The sequence below is a fragment of the Eriocheir sinensis genome, chromosome 64 (genome assembly GCF_024679095.1).
Source record: "Eriocheir sinensis breed Jianghai 21 chromosome 64, ASM2467909v1, whole genome shotgun sequence".
Taxonomy (NCBI): domain Eukaryota; kingdom Metazoa; phylum Arthropoda; class Malacostraca; order Decapoda; family Varunidae; genus Eriocheir; species Eriocheir sinensis.
Window position 1 is genome coordinate 9428139 of NC_066572.1, and position 13842 is coordinate 9441980.

General features: G+C 45.9%; 1 protein-coding gene and 1 long non-coding RNA gene across 5 annotated transcripts in view; one reads left to right on the top strand and one right to left on the bottom strand.

Moving 5' to 3' along the window:
* The window catches only part of LOC126987398 (uncharacterized), a 54448-nt gene that overhangs the window by 19916 nt on the left and 20690 nt on the right, over positions 1-13842 (top strand). The window lies entirely within an intron of this gene.
* LOC126987397 (zinc finger protein 418-like) overlaps positions 5291-13842 on the bottom strand; it is a 60650-nt gene continuing 52098 nt past the window's right edge. The window contains exon 2 of the transcript XR_007740873.1: positions 5291-5630. The gene's annotated coding sequence lies outside the window, so the exon portion shown is untranslated. The remainder of the gene's footprint in view (positions 5631-13842) is intronic.

Genomic DNA, 13842 nt, shown 5'->3' on the forward strand with positions numbered 1-13842 from the left:
AAGGGTTTCTAATCAATTTTGATTCCAATTCACTCAATTCGGGGAAGTAAGACTGCAGCTCCATCCGCAGAGAAGCTAGATGTGATTGCACAAGTTGCATCACATCTTGTTTTCCAGTGTTTTGACTTTTATCAAGTGCCTCACCAAGGTGTTCAAACATGCTAAGACTTCCATCTTTGACCTTCCCTTCCCAAAGCTCCAGCTTCATGGTCAGTGACCTAAGTTTGTCCATGAAATCACTCACTGTGGCAAAACGGCCTTGGAGGGATAAGTTAAATGAGTTGAGGCGTAAGAATATGTCACTCAGGTAGGCCAGCTTCTGAAGCCACTGGCTGTCTGACAATTTCTTGGTGAACTCAAGTGACTTTGCCTTGTTGTCACATTTGAAGAATTCAGTGAGCTCCTCCTTTAGTGATTCTACTCTTGATACACATCTCTTCGACAGCCAGCGAACCTCAGTGTGAAGGAGCAACACTTCTTCATCACTTCCAAACTCTTGGCACAGAAGGGAAAACAGTCTTGTATTTAGGGCGCTTGACTTGATGGCATTTACCATGTGCACAACATCATCCAGGACTAATTTTAAATCAGGTGGGAGAGTTTTGGATGCCAGGGCATATCTATGAAGCATGCAATGAAGATGCTTGGTTTCAGGATTCACCTGATTCACTCTTCCTCGAAATCCTGATCGACGACCAAGCATTGCTGGTGCTCCGTCAGTTGTGCATGCACATACATTATTCCAAGACAGTCCTTCTTTCTCAAAAAACAATGAGACTTCATTGAAAATGTCTTCACCTCTAGTAGTCGTATTCAAGGTATGACAGAACAAAAACTCTTCTTTGAAATCTTGACCAGTGACGTATCGCACAAACACCAGGAGTTGTGCACAAGCAGCCACGTCAGTCGACTCGTCAAGCTGGATTGCAAATTTTCCTAAAGAGGCTTCCTTTAATTCAGCAATTACTTGTTGTGTGACATCCTCAGACATATCTACTATTCGTCAATGAACAGTATCATTTGAGAGAGGTACTGATGTGACCTTCTGCTCAGCATCACAACCAATAACACAACGTATTATATCTTTGCAGCAAGGAACTATCAACTTTTCTGCAATGTTGTGAGGTTTCTTTTCTTGTGCAATTCTCAGTGATACCATGTAGGATGCACGCAAACCAGCTTCATTTTGTTGCCTGAAATGTCCCGAACGATCGAAGCGTGCTCGCTTCAATCCCTCTTCCTTTTGCTTGAAGAAAGCAGCATTCTTGCTTATAAAACTTGGATGACAGCTGTTTAGATGGCGTTTGAGAAAGCTAGGCTTCATGCACTCCAGTGACAAAACTTTGTGGCATAATACACACTGTGGAAATTCAATCCCACTTTTGTTGATAGCAGTGAATCCATACTGAATGTAGCTTTCATCATACTGCCGTTTCTTCGCTGATGAGGCCATAACGATATCTGGAATTGTAGAAGAGGAACTTTTTTATAACCAAAGCTATATACACGTACGAGTATACTGTGAAATGCATGTATAATATTGCCAATGATAAAAGAATATTCAATACGGAATAAAAAATAAAAAAAAAACACGAACTAACCTCATTTAAGCAAACAAAAGGCGTTGGAGACAGGAGCAACAACTACGATGTGCATCAGTGTCTGTTGGCTAGCTGAGTGAGCTGACTGTCCAGTGTCCACGTAACCGTCCCCCACCCTCACTCACGTTGCTGTTTGAAATTAAACCGACACGATATGGCGCGCCCCTCCGTCACACACACACACACACACACACACACACACACACACACACACACACACTCTCTCTCTCTCTCTCTCTCTCTCTCTCTCTCTGAGCAGATGTAACTATCTAAAAAAAATTTTTTCGTCAGCCATCTAAGTACCCCTTGAAATCTGGTTTTGAACCCCTGGGGGTTCGCGAACCCCAGGTTGAGAACCCCTGGTCTAGCCAATCGGGAGGTAGCCCTGTGATATATACCTACATATATTCATCTCTCTCGTGTGTAGCATTTATCCATAAGAATGTTAGGGATTAGAAGAAAGGTTTTCACAGTTATAAACAAAACATGCTACACTTCCCTCGTCTAGTGAGGATTATTGTTAGGGGGAAGGGAACTTGGGAAACAAACCAATAAATTGTATTCTGCCTATGTCCTGTATTAATGCATACAGCCTTCCTAGCCTACGGTGCAGTCTCGCAATCTCCCCCACCACGACCTCCGAAGGTAACCACGACCCCACACTACCAAACTTTGGACTGAGGATACCATCTACCTCAAGGAACAACCCATAGTAAGCTGGGGAGCGACGGACACTATCTACCAGGTGGGACAGTTGTTAAGGTCAAGTGTTACCTGGCCTGCAAGGGCAGGGAGAGTCTGGGGACTGACCAGTTAGTTTAGTTCCGTCCCACCTGGTTCATAGAACTGCCGTTCCTCGCTTACAGGCTTTGGGGGTTGTGCCATATTACAACCTCCTGGTGGCAGCTTACAGAGAGGGAACAGCAGGGAATCGAACCCAGCCGTACACTCTCAGAGGCTGAGGAATAATAGCGTCACTATTCTTCCTCTTCCTCCCCTTTTTTTATTTTTCAACCTGTTATGACCAGGGGTCGAACCTGGGACTGTTACAATAGCGTTTGGCAACTCAGCGCTCTTGCCTGCTCCGCGGAACTTTCACGGCGCCCACCACGCCAGTGTCCGTTGGACTTTTGCAGAGAGAGGAGTTATGTATCATTATGAGAGGATAGCCTGTAGTATAGTGTAAAAATCCACGGTACAAATATATACCAAATCGCGGACCACTAATATTTTTTCCCTCTACTGCGTATTGGTGCACCAATGTACCAGGCATGGGTTGGCGCATATATGTACCAGTTCGCGACGCACTGACGATATAGTCTTGTTCTGCTATTTGGTGTAGTTTTTATGATTATTATACGAGTTTGTGTCAATACAATATCTTACATTCTGATGAGCTGTACATAAAAAAACTATTAATAATGTTTTTTTTTACCCTCCTTTTCAACAGAAATGAACCCGACCGTCTTTTAAGGAGGGCGATCGGATACCTCATCTGGTGATTCAGATGATTCAGGTTTTTTGTCAGTTCAGATGACCCAGATGATGAGCTCTCCGAGGAAAGTGACGAGTTAGAAACAGATGAAGAGCAGGATGGGGAACATTATTTTCTTCTCTGTTATGAACAAAATTTTAATTTATCAGGAATTTTTTTTTACGTTATTTGCGGAGTGGTATTTCCCTCTACAGTTCAGTAAAATACACTATAATAAATCAAACATTGGGATAATCTAATATTCCAAGTACTAGTAAGTAGTGATCTGGAGCATTATTGTTTCTGTTACGAAAGCAAGATTTTCATTTATCAGGATTTTTTTTTTTTTTTACGTTGTTTGATATGAGGGGCATTTGCCTCTACAGTTGATTATTGTTACATAATGAAATGCTTATATTTGGAAGCAAAATGTCACCAAACCTTAAATGTATTTTGGATGCCTTTACATAGCTATATATTTATTACCTTATCATTTTGAACTTATTACCTGGTACCATTGCAACACATCTGCAGTCATAATAAATACAAATTTACCCACAAATTGTTTATATACTCATGTTTGTAAAAGTTTATAGAAAGGGCTATTCGGGCCACAGAGGTACCAATATGCAACAAGTGAAACATCTGCTCAGCACACTGGCGGCCCAGTAAGTGAACACGGTATAAACAATCATATGTGAACATTTCATGACAATCAAATGAATACAAATGGCAAGACACATGAAATGGAAAAAAAAATCTTGGAGCCAAAATCTTGAAAATTTGTTTTTTACACTTCAAAAAATTTCACAAAATCGACAAAACATCTGACAGTCTTTTGTAAAGTATCAATATAATCTACAACTAAACGGCAATTTTTCTTATTTTGTACATTTTTTTAAAATGTAAAAAGAAAACGGGAGAAAAAATGGAGAAAATTATTAGTGAAAATGAATTTCAATTTTTTTAAGCCAGAACAAAAAATGAAAAAAATTACAAAATGATAAATGTAGATCTATACACAAAGTTTCTATGGTATATTTTTTTCAACTAAAGTCTGTGAAACAAAAATAAGATTTTATGCTTTGTTTGAGTCTCCTCTACACATTCACCCAAATTTCACAAAATTCACAGAATGTCATACACTTACACCAACAAACAACATACTAAAATTTCAAAGCCATAGGACATACTGTGTGCCCAGGAGGGACCCCCCCGGGCGCCCTCCTTAACCCGAGAACGTGGGCAGACCCTTTTTTAGGCTTTCACGAGTCGTGGCTGTGGTACGGTGGACCCTAAAAAGGGCTCGCCATAAAACGCCTAATTCGAGCTAATTGTAGGCGGTGGTAGATAGCAACCGACCATGAATGCCCTAGGTCAATGTGGTGGGTGGGTGATCTTGAGGTGGGCTTTTTTGTCATAGGTGGTGCTGTAAGGTCGTGGCATACTGAATTAGCTATCCATACAGTGATCACTTGGCAAATTCTCTGTAGTACACAACAAGCGACTCTCGGCTAGATGCCACGCATCACGAGACTGTTTATTTTGTAACAAACATCACCCAAAAAGAATGGAGTTTGAGTAAAAGTAAATATTTGTAACGGTTTTATGGTTATGAGAGGAGTACTCTGATGTACGTTCCATGCTCTTTTCTTAGTCTCAAAATGCAGAGTAGTTTTGTCGTTTCTCGGGCACTTCTTGGCCTTCCCATAGCCGAAGCCTACGGGTTAATAAGGCAGTGAGGCCGCTGATTGGGTGAGCGCCGGCGATGACGTCATTGGACTCCCAGCGAATCACAAGTGTGTTTTCAGAGCTCAGCCAATCGTAAGGCTTCATCTGTGGCTTTAAAATGACCCGTTCTCTCTTTGTTTCCTTTCTTTTTCCGAGGTACATATTTTGAGATAACAAGGGAGTAAAGGAAGAAAAAAAGTGAGCTCCGGGGGGCACCATGACCCAATTATAATGGCACCACTATAAACAGTTGCCTGCGCCATGACAGGCTCGGGGCCGACCATTAGGCTCAGATGGATAGTTTACCGGCGCCATAAGGCACATAAAATTTTTTTAAAAACTCCACGGGTCGAAACAAATAAGCGTTTTTTCAGTGTTTTCAATACCTTGAGTTTCGCGACCCTCGAGTTTAGCGCTACACCTTCGGAACGAAGCGAGCACGAAACTGGAGAGGGTACTGTAGTCATAACCTTCTCTTTCATCGTACTTTTATTTATCCTGAAATGTACACATTTCCATTTTTTGTGGGTAATAAATAGCCATAGGAAGAGTGGTGGTTGGCCCAAGCCCGACGTGGTGCAGGCAAGTGTTTATACTGGCGCCGTCTATTCTTGGCTCATGCTGCGCCCGGAAGCTCATTCTTGATTTTCCTTTGACAGTTCCTTTAGAGTCCACGTTGATGGGTGGTCTTCAGGACAGCAGGTGGGTGGTCTTGGGCCACTCGGCGGTGACTGAAAAATCCCAGGTGGTAGCGGCGGATTCGAACCCAAATCATCCACGACGCAGTGAATACTGGACCGGCACGCTAACCACTCAGCCACCGCCTTGGATACCAACAGAAAAATGATGTATTTGTTATGGGTTGTCTTAAAATACCTATGTGTAAAGAAGGCGACGCAATGTCCCTCCCCCTTCCTCCACCAGCAGCGGGCAGCGGCTGTCAGTCATGGCAGGCCACAGAAATTTTAGGGCTGGGTTAGGTTAGGTTAGGACAACAACATGTCTTTGAACAAAAATAAATTTGAATTAATAAGATATGGGGAAAATGGCCACCTCAAGATCACAGTACCAGGTGAAAGGTCAAGAAATTGCAGAGAAGAGCTCCGTACATGACCTGGGGGTACTAGTTAGTAATGACTTTTCACCCACTGAGCACATTGACATCACAAGGACGGCCAGCAGGATGACAGGATGGATACTCTGCACCTTCAAGACGAGGGAACCCGAACACCTCCTCCCGCTCTGTAAGTCCCTGGTGTTGTCGAAAATGGAATACCTGTGCCATCTGTGGTCCCCACACAAAATGTACAATATCAAGCGACTGGAACAGACACAAAGGGTCTTCACAAGGAAGCTGAACTCAATGAAAAATCTGAGTTACTGGGACAGGCTCAAGACTCTGCAACTCTACTCCCTCCAAAGACGAAGAGATAGTACTACATAATTAACACTGAAGAAGCAAGTGCCTAACCCATCACCACAAACTGAAGGAGGGATAACACGCCAGACACACCCCCAATTTGGCCGCACCTGCCCCAGGACATCCATTGAAACAGTCAGTCAATGTCTTAGGTCCATACATGCTGCCAGCTTTACCAACGAGGGACCAAGACTATTCAACTGCCTGCCCAGGGACATCAGGGACACCTCAAACTGCAGCAAGGAGACCTTCAGGAGAAAATTTGACCTGTTTCTGCAGGGGATCCCTGATGAGCCCCCTGCCCTACACGCGACTACTCCAAGGGGGGCAGAGAGTAGCTCCCTCCCTGACCAGCTGAGGCACATTAGGGGCCGCTTTCACAGTAATTTTGTTTGTTTTTATCGTTACAAATGGCGATGATTGCCGCTATAGTATTTCCACGTAAAACTGGCCTATGGGGTAGTGGCGGCTGCGGGGTGAGCCCAGCCCCGCACCTTACCACACACTCTCAACACCTCTCACCTCCTCTACCACTACCCCATAGGCCAGTTTCACGTGGAAAACTATGCGTTGATCACCGCCACTGGTAACGATCAAAACAAATAAAGTGAAAGCAGCCCTAGGAGTAGGGCACAGTGTTGGGGCGGTGGACTCCCAAGTCGCCCAAAGTGAACATCACCTACACTGCAACAAGACAAGACCCATAACTTAAAATACAGTTAGTTCCGTATTGGAGAGTAAGATGTTGGTATTTTCCTGAGGTCAGGGTGGCAACCCTACACACACGTGGCCCGTCAACACCCTGGCCCTCCGCTCCTTCCTGTCCCAAGTGTACCCGTCCACACCCTGGTCCTCCGCTCCTTCCTGTCCCAAGTGTACCCGTCCACACCATGGCCCTCCCCTCCTTCCTGTCCCAAGTGTACCCGTCCACACCCTGGCACTCCCCTCCTTCCTGTCCCAAGTGTAGCCCGTCCACACCATGGCCCTCCGCTCCTTCCTGTCCCAAGTGTACACTTCCACACCCTGGCCCTCCCCTCCTTCCTTCAGAGGCTCGCACACTGCTCAAAACTCCAGTCAACCAAACATCACTTATTACACAAAAATGTGGAGGCCAGTATTACCATTTTGGTTTGCTCAAAACTATTGATAAATATGAAACAAGACATACATCTAAAGAGTCCATTCAGCTACTTGTACACAATGGTTTGTCTTTGAAAATAAACTGTGATGGCATACCATTACATTGGAGCTCTAGAGCACAATTTTGGACAATACTGATTAATTTTCAGTGTGAAGGACTTAAACCCAACTGTTCTCCAGAAGTTGTAGGAATATTTTATGGCATGTCAAAACCTAATGATGTTGATGAATTTTTGAAAGATTTCATTGATGAATTGAAACATGTATGTAATGGGTATAAGCTTGGTGAGCATCTTATCCCAGTCCACACAGCCTCCTTTATTTGTGATGCCCCAGCACGACAGTTCTTTAAAAGAATCACATCTCACAATGGTTACTCAGGATGTGAGAGGTGTCAACAGGTGGGGGAATATGAGGCTGGAACTGTGGTATTTCCAGAATTGAATTCTCTACCACGATCAGATGAAAATTTTCTTGCTCAAAGTGACAGTAATCACCACCGAGGTATATCCCCTCTTGCAAAGCTGAATATGACAAATTGTTTAGTGTCAAAATTTGTATTGGATCCTATGCACTTAGTGTATTTGGGTGTTATGAGAAAACTTCTCAATCTTTGGCTCAAAGGACCCTTAAATGTAAGGATAGGCTCTCACAAGAAAAACTGAATATCTAAAAACCTGGTCAATGTAGCAAAATTCATGCCTGCGGAATTCAACCGTAAACCAAGGTCGCTAGATGAACTTGATAGATTCAAAGCAAATGAGTCAAGAAGTTTTCTTCTATATACAGGCCCTGTGGTTTTGAAAGATACCACTGACATCAACATATATAACAATTTCATGTTGCTGTTCAGTGCAGTCAATTTCTTGTCCAGAAAAGATATTCCAAATTCTGTTGAGTATGCAAAAGACTACTTACTCAAGTTCACTGAGCACTTTATCCAGATATATGGGAAAAGATATGCTGTTTACAATGTTCGTAATTTGTAGCATCTGCCTGATGATCAAAGAAACTATCCTCCAGGTGAATAAAGAAAAATTGGAAGCTCTTCTGCTGTGGCCACCTCTTTGTTAGACGTTCCTGAATGGAGTGAGGCATCAGAGAGATAGTTTGATAAATCTTATACTTTCTTTCAAGCAGAGGAAAAATATTTATTGTACTTGAGTTCGAGAGTAAGTCATGAGTAGAAATTATTCATAATGTTCCTGCATGCTTCCTCAGTCCTACATGGTGGAACACCGTTCCCTTGCCGTATGGCAGCTGTGCCCACTGGCCAGTGGTTAGGCACCTGGGGGTTATTGGCTTCCCACCCACCCGTAGCTACGCCACTGTAACCTTCCCTATTTAAGTAACACCTGACTGGGATGACAGGGTGACTAATGAGGAGGTGATGAGAAGGTCTAGAGTAGGGGAACAGCAGCCTTTCAGTGGCCATTAGATTTTACAGAATTAATAATGTATAGTTAATATATTTACATCACATTATTTTTTGACAGGAGTGCTGCTCATGAAGCCACAATTTTCTACAGATGAGAAGGAGATTGGTCAAACAATTATGAAATATCTCCGTTGTTCCAGCGATCGTTGTGGAGGTAGAGCACAAAGGTTGAAATCCCAGTCAAATGATTCAGCACATTCATCACAAGATGGTGTTTTGTCAGACATAGATAGCTAGATCTTAATTAGGTGATTGATCACAATAGCCATGTCAGAGTATGGTTTAAGTATTTGTATACGGTTCTTTTTTACTGGGAAAGTAATGGAAGGAATTTCATCTCATGCATTACAAAAGATTCTCCAAGGAAAAGATTACTGGATTTGTTATTTTCAGTTTCTGTTTGAATCCCCTTAACTTCTTGCAATGTTTCATGCAGTTAATACTGTATTCATCATCATCATCATCATCATCATTATTATTATTATTATTATTATTATTATTATTGTTCATTAGTTTGTTTTTTTCAGTTCAGTTTTTACTTCCCTAATATTGGAGTTGAAGAGTTAGTTAATTTATTTTTGAATATTCTGTTTCCTGTTTTATTTATTTTTCACAGATAATGGTGATTTTTGTTGGCAAAATGAAGAAATAGTTGAGGAAAGGTACCATAAATAATGCTATCCTGCATGAGTTGTAGGAGATTTTTTTTTCAGGAGTACAGTGCGTCAAGGGACCATATTGGCTATCCAGCGGCGACTCGAAGACAAGTAGTTTGGACTTAACTCGGTTCCACTTTTCTATTTCGGGAAAAAATAATACTGGCTGTCGTTTGGAGCCAAATGTCCAAACGTGGTACCTGCTGATAGAAAAAAAATGTTATTTACCCTTTGCTGGTAAGGTTTTAAGGTTTGCATCTGTGTGTGTGTGTGACCACTGAGGGCGATAGTATCGCAGCAAATATTGAGTGTTTTTTTTGCCCAGGGCTTTATTTTGCTCTCCAGCAGCTTAAGAATGATTTAACTTGCTGTTAAATAATTGTTAGCTTAATCTATAGCTATTTTGATTTCTGGTAGATAGTGATACAGACGCCCTCTCCAGCGAGAGGGCGTCTGTAAATCACTTATCTTAAGACCAGAAATCAAAATAGCTACTAACAATTATTTAACAGCAAGTTAAATCATTCTTAAGCTGCTGGAGAGCAAAATAAAGCCCTGGGCAAAAAAATACAAAACCTCCAAGCTAGTATTTTGTCTGTTTGGGCCGCTCAGGAGACTGCGGCCCGCTAACTAACTAATTAGCTAACGAGGGGGCTTCAGCCCCCTCGACCCCCCTGCTAACCAAGGGGGGGCTGCGCCCCACCCTGGTCCACCCCCTCTTAAAGGTGCGTGTTCTAAAAAAAAAATAACCATGCGTGGTGGACCTGGTCTCACATGCGTGGGCTAATGGCTAACAAAGCGTACCATCGCTAAGCAAGCGTATTATCGGAAATAGTATTAGGTAAAGGTGCGTGTTCACACCAAAAAAATAATAATAACAACGCATGGTGGACCTGGTCTCACATAGCGTATCATTGCTAACCGGATAGTTGGCAACGCTGCTCATATTGCAATGGCGTCGCCATGTAAACACATCGTCCATATGTATAATATGCCCTTAAGTACAATATGGAGGTGCGGAGTGATTTTCAATAATTACCTTGTGGTTTCGTAAGTTGTAAACCTGAATGTATGAAATTTCACATCTTAGTAATTGTAAGGAATTTCCCTACATCTAGGGTATTTTTCAACCCCTCATAACTCAAAAACTATGCATTTGCAATGCATTTCATGTTTACCACCGCATTCCCCGAAGTCTCAATGGCCCCCTAGCCAATTTTGGTTGCGAGGGGTGAGTATGGGCACACACTAGAATAATACCCCCAAGTGTAGCCCGTCCACACCCTGGCCCTCCCCTCCTTCCTGTCTCAATTACAGCCCGTCCACACTCTGGCCCTCCCCTCCTTCCTGTCCAAAGTACAGCCCGTCCACACCCTGGCCCTCCCCTCCTTCCTGTCCCAAGTGTAGCCCGTCCACACCCTGGCCCTCCCCTCCTTCCTGTCCAAAGTACAGCCCGTCCACACCCTGGCCCTCCCCTCCTTCCTGTCCCAAGTGTAGCCCATCCACACCCTGGCCCTCCCCTCCTTCCTGTCCCAAGTGTTGCCCGTCCACACCCTGGCCCTCCCTCCTTCCTGTCCCAAGTGTAGCCCCTCCACACCCTGGCCCTCCCCTCCTTCCTGTCCCAAGCATTGCCCGTCCACACCCTGGCCCTCCCCTCCTTCCTGTCCCAAGTGTAGCCTGTCCACACCCTGGCCCTCCCTCCTTCCTGTCATAAGTACATCCCTGTCCACACCCTGGCCCTCCCTCCTTCCTGTCCCAAGTGTAGCCTGTCCACACCCTGGCCCTCCCTCCTTCCTGTCCCAAGTGTAGCCTGTCCACACCCTGGCCCTCCCTCCTTCCTGTCCCAAGTGTAGCCCATCCACACCCTGGCCCTCCCGTCCTTCCTGTCCCAAGTGTTGCCTGTCCACACCCTGGCCCTCCCTCCTTCCTGTCCCAAGTGTAGCCCATCCACACCCTGGCCCTCCCTCCTTCCTGTCCCAAGTGTTGCCCTGTCCACACCCTGGCCCTCCACTCCTTCCTGTCCCAAGTGTAGCCCGTCCACACCCTGGCCCCCCCTCCTTCCTGTCCCAAGTGTAGCCCGTCCACACCCTGGCCCTCCCCTCCTTCCTGTCCCAAGTGTAGCCTGTCCACACCCTGGCCCTCCCTCCTTCCTGTCTCAATTACAGCCTGTCCACACCCTGGCCCTCCCTCCTTCCTGTCCAAAGTACAGCCTGTCCACACCCAGGCCCTCCCTCCTTCCTGTCCCAAGTGTAGCCTGTCCACACCCTGGCCCTCCCTCCTTCCTGTCCCAAAGTACAGCCTGTCCACACCCTGGCCCTCCCTCCTTCCTGTCCCAAGTGTAGCCTGTCCACACCCTGGCCCTCCCTCCTTCCTGTCCCAAGTGTAGCCTGTTCACACCCTGGCCCTCCCTCCTTCCTGTCCCAAGTGTAGCCTGTCCACACCCTGGCCCTCCCTCCTTCCTGTCACAAGTGTAGCCTGTCCACACCCTGGCCCTCCCCTCCTTCCTGTCCCAAGTGTAGCCCGTCCACACCCTGGCCCTCCCGTCCTTCCTGTCCCAAGTGTAGCCTGTCCACACCCTGGCCCTCCCTCCTTCCTGTCCCAAGTGTAGCCTGTCCACACCCTGGCCCTCCCCTCCTTCCTGTCCCAAGTGTAGCCCGTCCACACCCTGGCCCTCCCCTCCTTCCTGTCCCAAGTGTAGCCCGTCCACACCCTGGCCCTCCCCTCCTTCCTGTCCCAAGTGTAGCCCGTCCACACCCTGGCCCTCCACCACCCGCACACTCACCCTGGGGGCCTGCACGCCTCCTCCTCCACGAGAAACACTGCCAGGGCACTTCAGGGCACGCGGCGGACCTCGACCTTGATCTTGATGTCACAGGGCTAGTTTACTCCCCGGCCCAACCTGCCTGGCCTCCCTATCGTGTCAGTGTAGACGTTGAACAACTACCTTTCCCTAAACGTGATTGGCTTCCCCATGTCCTCCAGGATCACTTCATGGTCAAACTGTCCAAGTACCCCCGTGTTCGGGCTGTCCATGTGTACTGTGATGGCTGCGTAGATGGCAGCAGGTCGGGCTGTGGCGTGTTTATCCGGGATTACGCTTCCCCCACCCAGTACACTGACATTGAGGTTACCAGGCGGCTGCCGGGGTACCTGTCCTCGACCCGGGCTGAGCTGTATGCCATCCTTGAGGCTCTCCACACTGTAGCAGCTTTGCACGAAAATGTCTACTTGTTTGTCGATAGCCAGGCTGCATTGCATGAACTTGTGTCCTCCTCCCCTGCCGACTGTGATCTTGTAGCTAAGTGCCTGACTGCCGTCCGTGCCCTTGAGGCCGCAGGTGCCACGGTCCACTTCACCTGGGTGCCCTCTCATGTGGGCATCCAGCTCAATGAGAAGGCAGACTGCCTTGCTCGCCGAGCCCTTCAGGATGACACAGTGGGCCCTGGCACTGACTATACGCTTAGCTATGTTAAGAATAGACTTAAGCATTGTTCACGTGATAGCATTGCTACCCAACTCAGACACTGCTGTGACAATGGCAGCGCCAGCAGCCTCCACTATGTTAGTGTCTCCCAGCGCTGTGTTTACCCCTATGGGCGACACAGTGCCCCTCAGGATGTGGTAGCCATGCGCCTTAGGCTAGGCTATAGGTACTACTGGGAGGTTAGTAACTCCCCTGGTGTCTGCTGCACGCTCTGTGCCAGGCCGAGGGGCCACACATTGCATCACTATGTCATGGAATGCCCTCTCATTGCTAAGTTTAAGCCACGGGACTGCCTTGACCTGCCCCAGACAATTTGTTGGCTCCTGAACCATGATGTCCTCCCTGCTATCCTCAAAGAACACCCTCAGTTTGCACCAAGGTGGTGATGCCGTGTGTGGCAGCCTGAACTACTGCCGTGCTATACAAGGCTGTGATCTCTGCAGTATTTTACTTTAAGGACTAGTATTTACTCTATCTCTGTATTCATTCCCATCTAGTGCTTGGGCAATGTTCTCCGTCCCCACATTTTATTGTCTTATTGTCCAGGGGGAGGTACCGCCCCCTCCGGGCCCTCCCTTGTTGTGCTTTCCTTCCTACCATTGTATCTTTTTAGTTTCATGGTACTCCCTACACATGTATAAATAGTTGTATAATCACACTCTGTCCTGCCTGGGGGTTGGGATGGCATGTTCCTCCCTTCTCCCTTGTTGTTTACCTGCAACAATAAACTATCAATCAATCAATCAATCAGGTTTTCCTATTTTCCGATTTGCCTATTTTCCCTATTTTTTCTTCTTTTCTTTCTAATTGGAGACTTTTTATGCCCTAAGTTGTTGTCTTTTTATGCATTTTATTTATGGTCTTTTATTTCTTGTATTTTCTTTTCCTTACGCTTAGT